At 42.5% G+C, this 13443-nt stretch overlaps 1 long non-coding RNA gene across 1 annotated transcript; it reads right to left on the bottom strand.

The window, feature by feature from the left end:
* Positions 1 to 7534: 7534 nt before the first annotated feature.
* Positions 7535 to 8499, bottom strand: LOC147313827 (uncharacterized). The gene is made up of 2 exons (XR_015124528.1): positions 8335 to 8499; positions 7535 to 7782 (listed from the first exon to the last, which is right to left on the bottom strand). It is a non-coding gene; the product is annotated as an uncharacterized LOC147313827 (long non-coding RNA).
* Between the last annotated feature and the right edge of the window lie 4944 nt (positions 8500 to 13443).

The following is a 13443-nucleotide window of genomic DNA, read 5'->3' as shown; positions in this document are numbered from 1 at the left end:
TTGTAAACGTGGTGTTTTACTGTCCACACTTTCTTTTCCATCCAAAGAAAATGATTTTCAGCTGTTTCTGGTCTAGTTCCCTTTTCCATGGTTCTTTAGGACCCTGGAGGCCGCCATGGGCTGTGCTAACACTAACAATGATGATCTTTCTGTTCTCCAACAATTAGCCTAATATATTGATAATTAATCAACATTTACAAGTCAAAGGCCTTAAAACTTCTGAAATGGTCTTAAATTTGGTTTGAATGTGTGACCTTATACATGGTGATGTGTTGCATTTAAAACTGTTGTCCTTGAAACTGAAGGAAAGTCAGTAAAGTTTATTTAATAGGAGTTTTTCATAGACAAACAAGTGGTGTACACAAAAAAATAATAGGCAATATAAATAAATAAAAACAATAATAATAATTCAATAAAACTCTCAACAGAAGCCTTTTTAAATGAAATGTTCTTAAAAGAGTTCAGCATTAAAAGAGGCCTTCTGTAACACCAGGACATGTCCTTCAATGCACATATTAAACACATATGTCAGACTGCTTCTTCCATTTGTGCAACATCTCTAAAGTTAGAAATATCCTGTCTCAGAGTGACGCTGAAAAACTAGTTCATGCATTTATTACTTCCAGGCTGGACGACTGTAATTCATTATTATCAGGATGTCCAAAAAACTCACTGAAAAGCCTTCAGCTAATCCAAAATGCTGCAGCAAGAGTCCTGACAGGGACTAGAAAGAGAGCAGATTTCTCCTGTTTTGGCTTCCCTTCATTGGTCTTAAATAATCAGGCCCCATCTTATCTTAATGACCTTGTAGTACCATATCACCCTATTAGAGCACTTCGCTCTCGCTCTGCAGGCCTACTTGTTGTTCCTAGAGTATTTAAAAGTAGAATGGGAGGGAGAGCCTTCAGTTTTCAGGCCCCTCTTCTGTGGAACCAGCTTCCAGTTTGGATTCAGGAGACAGACACTATCTCTACTTTCAAGATTAGGCTTCAAACTTTCCTTTTTGCTAAAGCATATAGTTAGGGCTGGACCAGGTGACCCTGAATCCTCCCTTAGTTATGCTGCACACGGTGTAGCTGCCGGGGGATTCCCATGATGCACTGGGTGTTTCTTCTTCACTCACTATGTGTTAACAGACCTCTCTGCACTCAATCGTATTTGTTAATAATCTCTGGCTCTCTTCCACAGCATGTCTCTATCCTGTCTTCCTCCAATCACCTCCTTAGCAGATGTGAGCCTGGTTCTGCTGGAGGTTTCTTCCTGTTAAGAGGAGTTTTTCCTTCCCACTGTCACCAAGCGATTGCATGTAGGTGCCTGTTTGATTGTTGGTGTTTTTGCTGTTTTACTGTAGGGTCTACCTTACAATATAAAGCTTCTTGAGGCAGCTGTGATTGGACATTGTGTCAATAAAACTGTCAGTAATTTTCATTCAGTGAGTTTTTCCACTCACAAAGTCAACAACATGTAATTTTTAATGCACAGTTAATTCCCATTTGCTCAGTCAGAATTTGAAGAAGGTATCGTCTCTTCTAATCTCAGCTACGCACCAGTGATGTCATCTCTGAGAGCTGAGGTGCCAAGGAGCTACACCCGATTAACACACACTGTTATTAAAGTAAACAGCCGTATACACAACCACAACCCTGGACCAGAGAAGCACCTGTTGAGGCGCACTCGAAGGTCCACACAGGTGAGTAAACCAAGCACACATTTCTGGGCCCTGAGGGAAGACATTGTACATAAAGGAGTGATTTAGGCAAACTCTGGCTTCTGTTTTGTCTTAATCCTTCGTGTCAGGTCTTGCAGAGAGGAAAGCCGATTGACGGGCCCACCTTTCTGTGCCTTTGCACGACAAATGAATTGAAGTTGTCAGACCTGCTTCTGTCAGCCAAAACGTTAAGAAATACAGTCATTATGGAGATATATGTTCTCATTCATGAGGTCAGCTGGGAAAGCAAACAGACGATGTGCAGCACATTGAGTGTTTGTGGTTTTTCATACTCGCACACACCACCAGTGAATAAAGACAGGGTTAATGTCTGTACTGGGACTGAACCAACATTTGAACTTCATTGGAGGAAGCTGGAAGCCAGTGGCTGTCCCCACTGTGCAGACTCCTAACCTTACATAAGTCAGGACACATCTGCAAATCAACTTGGCCAACATCAGGAAGGTGCCCATAGCAAAAAGATTCACAAATGGGCCACACGTTGTACATCGATTTGGTCAGGACGTATTTTTTTCAGTCTTGCAGGCCTCACTTCATAAATCATTGCTCTCCGCATTAGATTTCTGTGCTGCATAAAAAAGGAAAGAAAAACATTCACAGAGCTGCTGACGACTTACTGTTGAGCTGTAACACTGCTTCTGCCTCCATCATTACAGCTAATGATTAACTGCTTAGGCAGCTTCCCCTATTTCAGTTTACTATTACCAGTGTTGGGTAAGTTACTTTAAATTAGTAACTTAGTTACATTACTAGTTACTTCTATCAAAAGTAACTCACTTACTTCAAGTTACTTGTTACTTTCAAAGTAACTAGTTTCCGGGGAAAGTAACTTTGGTTTTACTCAGAATTCTCTTGTTAATGTGTTTCTTCCATAACTTTGCCAGTCTTCTAGCTTGCCTACATGTTAACACTATCCTGCCACAAGTGCACTGTGCCACCTACCAACAGAAAGGAAAAGATAATGTGCACATTTCCACGAGAGAAATCCCACGCCTGGTTCTATCCTAGCCTGCTTTTTACATCCAACACAAAAACTGCAGTCGTGGTGCTTTGATTGTACTCAGAACTCAGAAATTCTGCCTTCTGAATAGGAAGATGTAGGTAACACCAGACTGCAGATGAGCTGCTTACAGGGCTGGACTGGGACAGAAAATCGTCCCGGGCATTTTGACTAGAGACCGGCCGCCATTATAGGAAAAATCATAAAGCCTTTGAATGAAAACAAACGCTGTTGTGACAGTGATGTTCACTGTTCTGCTGGTATATATGCATCAATCTATCAATCGTTTGTTGTAAGACTCAATTCAATTCAATTCAATTTTATTTATATAGCGCCAAATCACAACAAAAGCCGCCTCAAGGCGCTTCATAGATACAGAGAAAAACCCAACAATCATATGACCCCCTATGAGCAGCACTTTGGCGACAGTGGGAAGGAAAAACTCCCTTTTAACAGGAAGAAACCTCCGGCAGAAACAGGCTCAGGGAGGGGCGGGGCCATCTGCTGCGACCGGTTGGGGTGAGAGAAGGAAGACAGGATAAAGACATGCTGTGGAAGAGAGACAGCGGTTAATAACAGATATGATTCAATGCAGAGAGGTCTGTTAACACATAGTGAGTGAGAAAGGTGACTGGAAAGGAAAAACTCAATGCATCATGGGAATCCCCCGGCAGCCTACGTCTATTGCAGCATAACTAAGGGAGGATTCAGGGTCACCTAGATTCAGATAATTATTTTTTAAAAGCTAGACATTTTAAATGAGAATAAGAAAGAAAAGTATTTCTTTGTGCCCCCCTTTCCCTGTTAATGCCCTACCTGCCCCCCTGGCAACACTTTGCTAGACCCGCCCCTGCACAGTTACCAGCTGTCAGCTGCTTAGAAAAGGATCCTGGTGTTATTTGTCTCTCAGAAACAGTTCATAACTTCCCTTCAACTCATTCATGTCACCTAAAAGGTAAACCTGTTTCTCCATCACCTGTTCAGCTCTGATGATTCAGTAAGGACATCTCCTGGTTTCATCTTCATGTTTCCCTCTCACCACATATCCAAACCGACATCATGACCAGCAGGTTCACAGCTGTGGCTCCAGCAAACATCAGCTGATACTAGAAATTAATATTAAATAAATTCTAACAACAGCTGATCAAGCTTAAACGTGCTGCTGTTGTTTAGCGCGACATCCGCTGGTTTCCTCTTTCTGGCGCAAAGTGGGCGATAAACAAACAAGAGAGACGATCAGCTGATCATTGATCAGTTTCATGATTGAAGTAGAAACAGGAGAGGATGAGAGAAGAAGAGGCAGCTTTGTGTCTTTTTCATTGTAGCTGAATTACGGGACAAACTGTTCCTTTTCACCTCAATACGAAACGCGTAATATTTTCTCTGAATACCAGACGATTACGTCTTTTTACGGGACGGTTGGCAACTCTACTAACTAACCTTATGAACAAAATAAAGTTCACTATCAGTAACATCATAGCACCACCCAGCTGTATAGAAACTCCGTCAAGCTAGCTAGCACGCAGTACGAGTTATTGTAACTGACTGTAAAAAGTCAGAATAACAAAAATAAACTCCACCTAAACTTGGTTTATATCTGACCCAGAGAGACTGCAGGTCATAACTTCTTACCTGAAGTTCAGTTCACCTGACACTCGGACTGGCGGCTGCCTCTGGTCTCTCCTCCTGCCTCCCCTCTCCCTCATCCACCTGCTGGCCTCTGTGGAAGCTCCGCCATAGCCACCACCAAACAACTGAGTTATTTTTACACATCTGCCAGCATCTGGACAATCCACCACCTTTAATTGTTTATACCGTTACGGAAAAAAACAAACAAAAAAACATCGGCTCATCAAAACGAAAAATCACCATCGGCCCACCGGGTCCAGCTATGGCTGCATATGTGTTTAGTAGTAATTTGTTGTTGTAGCGGGCTAGCAAAACAACTGTTTTCGAGGGCATTGCCATATTGGAATCCCGACTTCTCTGACGAAGTTAACCAGAACTCGAGTGTGACATCATTCCCAGGTCCGTGTTCTGATTTCCAAGGTAAGTCGAACGCAACACATGAAGTAATGAATAACGACTAAATCTCAGTAACGATTAATGCATTCCTGATTTTGGCATAAGCAGTTACCGTGCTCGGTACCAGAATAATAACATAGTTACTGTAACACGTTACTTAATAACGCGTTAGTCCCAACACTGAGTATTACTGCGTAAATGTAAAAATCCATCTTTCAGGTAGGACTGCAACATTGTTGGGCTTCATTAAGCAGCAGCACCGTTTAAGCAAACTATTTTTGCTTGTTTTTGTTACCTAAAAAGTCTAAAGTAAGTCTAATGTCTAGGGTTTGGTCACCAGTAATGAATGAGTGTGACTTTGTTCTAGCAGGATAACATCTCTGCTTTTGTGTATGATGTGGTCCTGTGGCTTTATCAAGCCATGGTTTCCAGCTCACACTGCAGAGCGTTGTGTTTGAATACAAAGTAGCTGGAATGAGGTCCTCCATGCCCGAGGCCATGGTTCTCAACTGCAAAAGGTTGGACTGTCTGTTCTGGGTTGGCGATTTCTGCTTCATGCGGAGGAGTTCAGGTGTCTGAGTCTTGTTCATGAGCAGGGGAAGGTGGACTGGAAGACTGAGAGGTGGATTGTTGCATCAGGCTTCTGGTCTGCTGAAGTGAGGAGAAAGTGGATCCTGAAGCCATGAAGGCCAAGCTGGAGATTTACATTCACACCCTTACCTTTGGGTAAACTTTGGGTAGCGACCAATAAAATCTGATCACAGCTACGGGCGGGGGAGACTGTCTGAGCTCAGACAATTCAGAAAGGCTGCAGAGTAGAAACATAGAAGGTTTGCTGTGGTGTATGGCACTATTAGATGTTCGTACTATACGCTTTACATGGTATCACTTTTCATCTGATGTGTGCATGGTTTTGTTTTATACCTTAAGCACATTTTACACGTAATCAATTGCAAAAACGACATTTTTTAGAGCTGTTCACCAACTGAAGGGCTCCAGTCTGACAGGATCTTGTGACCAGCTCATTAGTGGAACTTCTCCACATCTTTTCTCTGGTTAACAGATCATGGCGGACTTTTTTTCAGGGTCTGCTAAAACACTGGACACTGGGTGGCCTGGGGGGATTACTGCACCCAGTTTTCATGCTGTTGTCCAACCTGAGTGTACTGTGTGTTAATCAGAACTTCAAAGGCCTTCACAGAGGGTGTGTGAGTCCTTTTAAGGAGAACTGTAAAAGAGCTTTATACTGAAGTAAGTGAATAGGCAATATTTACAGTGTGTAAGTGCACGGCTTAAGTTTGTATGCACCCTTTTTCAGAGCTTTTTGGCTTTCCTCTTTTCTTACGCCCACAAGAACACACACCTAATACAGTACACAAAACCTCTCACCCTTACACATTCCTGCATTTACCCTTGTGGGGTTTTTTTAGTTTGTTTTGCTGAACCTGCTGCTCCTGCTGATGTCTAGTTGCACCACATGCTGACTTCTGACTCCAAGAGCGTGGTGGCCTGTCTGTGAACTGAGGGCAGCATCTGTCTGAGAGCTGTACCTGGCTGGTACTACGATGTGCTCCAGACTGCTGAAGTCAGAGGGTGAATGTAAATGTTTATGTCTGCTCTTAATTCCCTAATTTGGCCAAATTGGACGTATGAGAAGGTGATGATCTAGCCTGGCCACAGGAATTTTCATGGACAGAGTGCTGAAGTACCTAAGCACTGATTTTAAACACTTAAGGATGAACCTGAAGCAAAAACACTGGGGATCATGTATCTTGCATCAATATAACTTTTTTGTGACAGGAATGAAATGCTGTGCTAAACTTTGCTAATGTGCTAGCCAGAAGTGCACTCCCATATTGTAGAAGTGCAGTTAGTGCGTAATTTACTTCTCTTTTAGTTCAGCCCTCCACCAGCTGATGAGATAAATGCCCAGTATAACATAAAGGTCTAAACATCTCTTACTTTATTCAGATTTCACAGAGTGTATATTTGTTAATAATTTGATTTGAATTATTTTGGATGAAGATAAAATGTAAGATAATGGAGAATTTCAGTTTTACTTTAAAATGTTGTTTAGTGTAATGTTTACAGTTATATTGAATTTTCTTTCCTTATTTAATTTTTACGTACTGTTCCTTTAATACATGGCAATTGTGCACAGGGGGAGCGATCGCGATCGGCACTGTGGAGTAACAGTCGTGGTGATGAAAAATGGTTGAGCGTCCACTCCAGCTGAAGGAGTTTCTGACCTAAGTGGAGAAGTTCAGCTACCTCGTGTGAGAGGAGAAGGGAGACGCACAGACATGTCTGCAGAGATATGCATGCTGTTCCAGACTGTTGTGGTAAATAAAGAACATGAAAGCGAAGCTGTTGATTTACTAGTCAATCTACGTCCTTCCAAGTGGTGGAGATCAGTTTTCTCCAAAGGATGGTTTGGCTCTCTCTTGGCGATACACAGCAAATCCAGCATGTCCAAATTAACACTGTCGGATTTGATTTCAACACTATTAAAGTGTCTATATGGGTCCACACCAGAGAGTGTTAATTTAACTCTTTTTGGAGAGTTGGTACGTTAACTCTGATTTAGTGTTAAACACCAAATCTGTCTGGAGTTGATAATTTAACACTTGGTGTTAAGAGTTTATATATTAACTCTCAAAGAGTATTTTAGTTTAACTACGTAAGAGTTATCTTCTAATTCATTCTAAAAAGCAGGAATTTTACTGTTCTGAACTTCTAGAAATTTCTTTTGGAAATAAACATTTACTAAAAAGATGCAATGTTTTTGAAAAACATTTATTCTGAACTGTGCACCACAATTTCAAAACATTTTCTGAAAGATGTAACAGTGTACATGTTCTCACTTTCATTAGAATTTTGTTTATCAAAAGGTCTGACATGGTAAATGCAAATAACAGCATTCTCATCACTTATTTCTTCAATACAATATGCATGTCCTTCATTCATCCCTCTGTGGAACTTCAACGCACTTCTGCTCTCCCCCATATTCCATCTTCACAAGCATATCCTGTGCGGAGATTGAATAAAAATTAGTTGACACTAATTAATGGCACAAAACAATTGCAGCACAGTGGGAAAAAAAGGAATCCTCTTTGAGCCATTACTTGTGTAAAGTATTTTCCCAAAAGACAAAGACACAGGCAACAGGTAATACTGAACTAAATGTAAAACCTCAACCTTTTTCATTTTTACCTAAACCGTGTGCACAAAACTCTGGAGGGATCTATGCTAACGTAAAACCCAGTCAGGACGTCTGCTACTGCTGTTTGCTCGTTTTTTTAATGGGCGATCGTTTTCAGGCTTCAAGTAGCACCATTAGACCAACATTTCACATTCTACACATTGTTTTAGGCGTATTTGACCAAAGGTTTGACTGAAAATTCACATGCAAGCTTTTTTTCAAGGCAAACAATACCTTTCAGCTAGCTAAAACAGAATATTGTGCTATCAGTGAGCAACATGGCTAATGCCTTTCACACAGCTTTGTCTCAACTCCAAAGTGCCACAGAAGTAAAAGCTCATAATAATAATTGAAACAATCTTTGAAAAAATGACTTACCAAGCATGGCAAACAACTCAAATATGTAGAGCAAAATGTTCTGAAACGGCTTCACTTCAGCTTCGATTGGAGCCGTGCTGGGGGCGGAGTCTGTGAATTCACTCTATTGGTGTCATAGCCCGTCTAGGAGTTCAGAGTTAAGAGGTCAAGAGTTAATGTTTCCATTGTAACACCTCCAGATTTGACAGAGAAACACTCATTTTTAACACTCGATTTTAACTACTATCATTTTACACCTCAGAGTTACACTAAAAGAATGTGACTCTGCTTAGAGTAAAATTAACTCTACTTTTGCAAGAAGACTATTAACACCAAAACATTTAACACTTTTGAATTTGCTGTGTACGGTGAGAAGTTCGATCATCAAGAGGAGACAGTTGAAGTGTTTGGAGCGTCTGATAACGATGCTTCTGGGACGAGGTGTTCCAGGCATGCCAGAGATGGAGTGTTTCCCAAGATGAGAATATGGAAGTGGCTGCGAAGAGGGACGTCTGTAACTCTCTGCCTAGGCAACCTTGGATAAGTGGAAGTGGATGGATGGATAGATGGATGGATGGATGGATGGATGGATTGATAGATGGATGGACAATGGATGAGTGGGTGGATGGATGGATGGATGGATGGATGGATGGACGATGGATGGCTCGATGGATGGATGGATGGATGGATGGATGGATGCATGGATGCATGGATGGATGGATGGATGGATGGATGTACGATGGATGGATGGATGTACGATGGATGGATGGATGGATGGATGATTGGATGAGTGGATGATGGATGATGGATGATGTATGGATGTATGGATAGATGATGGATGGATGATGGATGGATAGATGAATGATGGATGATGGATGGATGATGGATGGATAGATGAATGATGGATGATGAATGGATGAAGGATGGATAGATGATGGATGGATGGATGAGTGGATGATGGATGGATGGATGAATGGATGGACGATGGATGGATGGATGGATGCATGAATGCATGCATACAATGCATGCAACTAAAAAAAACCCACAAGGGTGAATGCAGGAATGTGTAAGGGTGAGAGGTTTTGTGTACTGTATTATGTGTGTGTTCTTGTGGGCGTAAGAAAAGAGGAAAGCCAAAAAGCTCTGAAAAAGGGTGCATACAAACTTAAGCCGTGCACTTACACACTGTAAATATTGCCTATTCACTTACTTCAGTATAAAGCTCTTTTACAGTTCTCCTTAAAAGGACTCACACACCCTCTGTGAAGGCCTTTGAAGTTCTGATTAACACACAGTACAGTCAGGTTGGACAACAGCATGAATACTGGGTGCAGTAATCCCCCCAGGCCACCCAGTAGATGAATGATGGATGATGAATGGATGAAGGATGGATAGATGATGGATGGATGAGTGGATGATGGATGGATGGATGAATGGATGGACGATGGATGGATGGATGGATGGATGATGGATGGATGGATGGATTGATAAATGGATGGATGATGGATGGATAGATGAATGATGGATGATGAATGGATGAAGGATGGATAGATGATGGATGGATGGATGAGTGGATGATGGATGGATGGATGAATGGATGGACGATGGATGGATGGATGGATGGATGGATGGATAGATGATGGATGGATGGATGGATGGATTCATGGATTCATGGATTCGTGGATAGATGATGGATGGATGGATGGATGGATGGATTCATGGATTCTTGGATAGATGATGGATGGATGGATGGATGGATGGATAGATGATGGATGGATAGATGATGGATGGATGGATGGATGGATGGATGGATGGATTGGTAGATGACGGATGGATAGATGATGGATGGATGGATGAATGATGGATGGATGGATAGATGATGGATGGATGGATGATGGATGGATAGATGGATAGATGAATGGATGGATAGATGATGGATGGATGAATGGATGGATAGATGATGGATGGATGAATGGATGGATAGATGATGGATGGATGAATGGATGAATGGATGAATGGATGGATGGATGGATTGATGGAAGGATGGATGATGGATGGATGGATAATGGATGAATGGATGGATAGATGATGGAAGGATGGATGGATGATGGACGATGGATGATGGACGATGGATGATGGACGATGGATGGATGGATGGATGGAAGGATGGATGATGGATGGATAATGGATGAATGGATGGATAGATGATGGATGGATGGAAGGATGGAAGGGTGGATCGATGATGGACGATGGATGATGGACGATGGATGGATGGATGGATGGATGGATGGACAATGGATGGATGGATAGATGGATGAAATGCTGGATGGATGGATGGATGGATGATGGATGGATGGATGGATGGATGAATGGATGGATGGATAGATGATGGATAGCTGATCGATGGATGAATGGATGGATAGATGATTGATGGATGAATGGAAGGATGGATAGATGATGGATGGATGGATAGATGATTGATGGATAGATGATGAGTGGATGAATGGATGGTTTGGCTCTCTCTTGGCGATACGGTGAGAAGTTCAGTCATCAAGAGGAGACAGTTGAAGTGTTTGGAGCGTCTGATAACGATGCTTCTGGGACGAGGTGTTCCAGGCATGCCAGAGATGGAGTGTTTCCCAAGATGAGGCTATGGAAGTGATTGCGAGGAGGGACGTCTGTGACTCTCTGCCTAGGCAACCTTGGATAAGTGGAAGTGGATGGATGGATGGATGGATGGATGGATGGATGGATGGATGGATTGATAGATGGATGGACAATGGATGAGTGGGTGGATGGATGGATGGATGGATGGATGGATAGACGATGGATGGCTCGATGGATGGATGGATGGATGGATGGATGCATGGATGCATGGATGGATGGATGGATGGATGGATGGATGGATGGATGATTGGATGAGTGGATGATGGATGATGGATGATGTATGGATGTATGGATAGATGATGGATGGATGATGGATGGATAGATGAATGATGGAGGATGAATGGATGAAGGATGGATAGATGATGGATGGATGGATGGATGGATGAGTGGATGATGGATGGATGGATGAATGGATGGACGATGGATGGATGGATGGATGCATGAATGCATGCATACAATGCATGCAACTAAAAAAAACCCACAAGGGTGAATGCAGGAATGTGTAAGGGTGAGAGGTTTTGTGTACTGTATTATGTGTGTGTTCTTGTGGGCGTAAGAAAAGAGGAAAGCCAAAAAGCTCTGAAAAAGGGTGCATACAAACTTAAGCCGTGCACTTACACACTGTAAATATTGCCTATTCACTTACTTCAGTATAAAGCTCTTTTACAGTTCTCCTTAAAAGGACTCACACACCCTCTGTGAAGGCCTTTGAAGTTCTGATTAACACACAGTACAGTCAGGTTGGACAACAGCATGAATACTGGGTGCAGTAATCCCCCCAGGCCACCCAGTAGATGAATGATGGATGATGAATGGATGAAGGATGGATAGATGATGGATGGATGAGTGGATGATGGATGGATGGATGAATGGATGGACGATGGATGGATGGATGGATGGATGGATGGATGGATGGATGGATGATGGATGGATGGATGGATTGATAAATGGATGGATGATGGATGGATAGATGAATGATGGATGATGAATGGATGAAGGATGGATAGATGATGGATGGATGGATGAGTGGATGATGGATGGATGGATGGACCATGGATGGATGGATGGATGGATGGATGGATAGATGATGGATGGATGGATGGATGGATGGATTCATGGATTCATGGATTCGTGGATAGATGATGGATGGATGGATGGATGGATGGATGGATTCATGGATTCATGGATTCATGGATTCGTAGATAGATGATGGATGGATGGATGGATTCATGGATTCGTAGATAGATGATGGATGGATGGATGGATTCATGGATAGATGATGGATGGATAGATGATGGATGGATGGATGGATGGATGGATGGATTGGTAGATGACAGATGGATAGATGATTGATGGATAGATGATGGATGGATGAATGGATGGATAGATGATGGATGGATGAATGATGGATGGATGGATGGATAGATGATGGATGGATGGATGGATGATGGATGGATAGATGGATAGATGATTGATGGATAGATGATGGATGGATGAATGGATGGATAGATGATGGATGGATGAATGGATGAATGGATGAATGGATGGATGGATGGATTGATGGAAGGATGGATGATGGATGGATGGATAATGGATGAATGGATGGATAGATGATGGAAGGATGGATGGATGATGGACGATGGATGATGGACGATGGATGATGGACGATGGATGGATGGATGGATGGATGGAAGGATGGATGATGGATGGATAATGGATGAATGGATGGATAGATGATGGATGGATGGAAGGATGGAAGGGTGGATCGATGATGGACGATGGATGATGGACGATGGATGGATGGATGGATGGACAATGGATGGATGGATAGATGGATGAAATGCTGGATGGATGGATGGATGGATGATGGATGGATGGATGGATAGATGGATGGATGGATGGATGGATGAATGGATGGATGGATAGATGATGGATAGCTGATCGATGGATGAATGGATGGATAGATGATTGATGGATGAATGGAAGGATGGATAGATGATGGATGGATGGATAGATGATTGATGGATAGATGATGAGTGGATGAATGGATGGTTTGGCTCTCTCTTGGCGATACGGTGAGAAGTTCAGTCATCAAGAGGAGACAGTTGAAGTGTTTGGAGCGTCTGATAACGATGCTTCTGGGACGAGGTGTTCCAGGCATGCCAGAGATGGAGTGTTTCCCAAGATGAGGCTATGGAAGTGATTGCGGGGAGGGACGTCTGTGACTCTCTGCCTAGGCAACCTTGGATAAGTGGAAGTGGATGGATGGATGGATGGATGGATGGATGGATGAGTGGATGATGGATGATGGATGGATGGATTAATAGATGGATTGACAATGGATGAGTGGATGATGGATGGATGGATGGATGGATGGATGGATGGATGGATGGATGGACGATGGATGGATGAGTGGATGATGGATGGATGGATGGATGGATGGATGATGGATGGATGGATTGA

This window comes from Aulonocara sp. 'chitande type north' Nkhata Bay, linkage group LG14, assembly GCF_057382095.1.
Source record: "Aulonocara sp. 'chitande type north' Nkhata Bay isolate Kocher_YH1m ecotype deep benthic linkage group LG14, A_spYH_male_GT1.1, whole genome shotgun sequence".
NCBI lineage: Eukaryota > Metazoa > Chordata > Actinopteri > Cichliformes > Cichlidae > Aulonocara > Aulonocara sp. 'chitande type north' Nkhata Bay.
Note: the sequence above shows the minus strand (reverse complement) of the source record. Positions and strands in the feature narration are given on the sequence as shown.